The sequence below is a fragment of the Etheostoma spectabile genome, chromosome 16, assembly GCF_008692095.1.
Source record: "Etheostoma spectabile isolate EspeVRDwgs_2016 chromosome 16, UIUC_Espe_1.0, whole genome shotgun sequence".
Lineage (NCBI taxonomy): Eukaryota > Metazoa > Chordata > Actinopteri > Perciformes > Percidae > Etheostoma > Etheostoma spectabile.
The window spans coordinates 19059835-19060129 of NC_045748.1; positions in this window are offsets into that span (position 1 = coordinate 19059835).

The following is a 295-nucleotide window of genomic DNA, read 5'->3' on the forward strand; positions in this document are numbered from 1 at the left end:
GACCACTAAGGTCTATATAGAAGCATCCAAAGAGCACCATGTCATGGGACCTTTAAAACGCTGATTTAGGGTTTTAGTGAATACAAGTGTATTTGCACAATGATTACAAAAGGCAGCCCAGTGAGGTTTGACAAATGTGGGACTTTAAAGGTAAAAAAAACTTTACAGACACACATATGACTTTTAAACAAAATGAAGACAGACAACTTTTCTATGTCTATTATTTTCTATTTCCACGCATTAAATGCAAGGCCTGTACTGTATGTATATATATATATATATATATATATATATA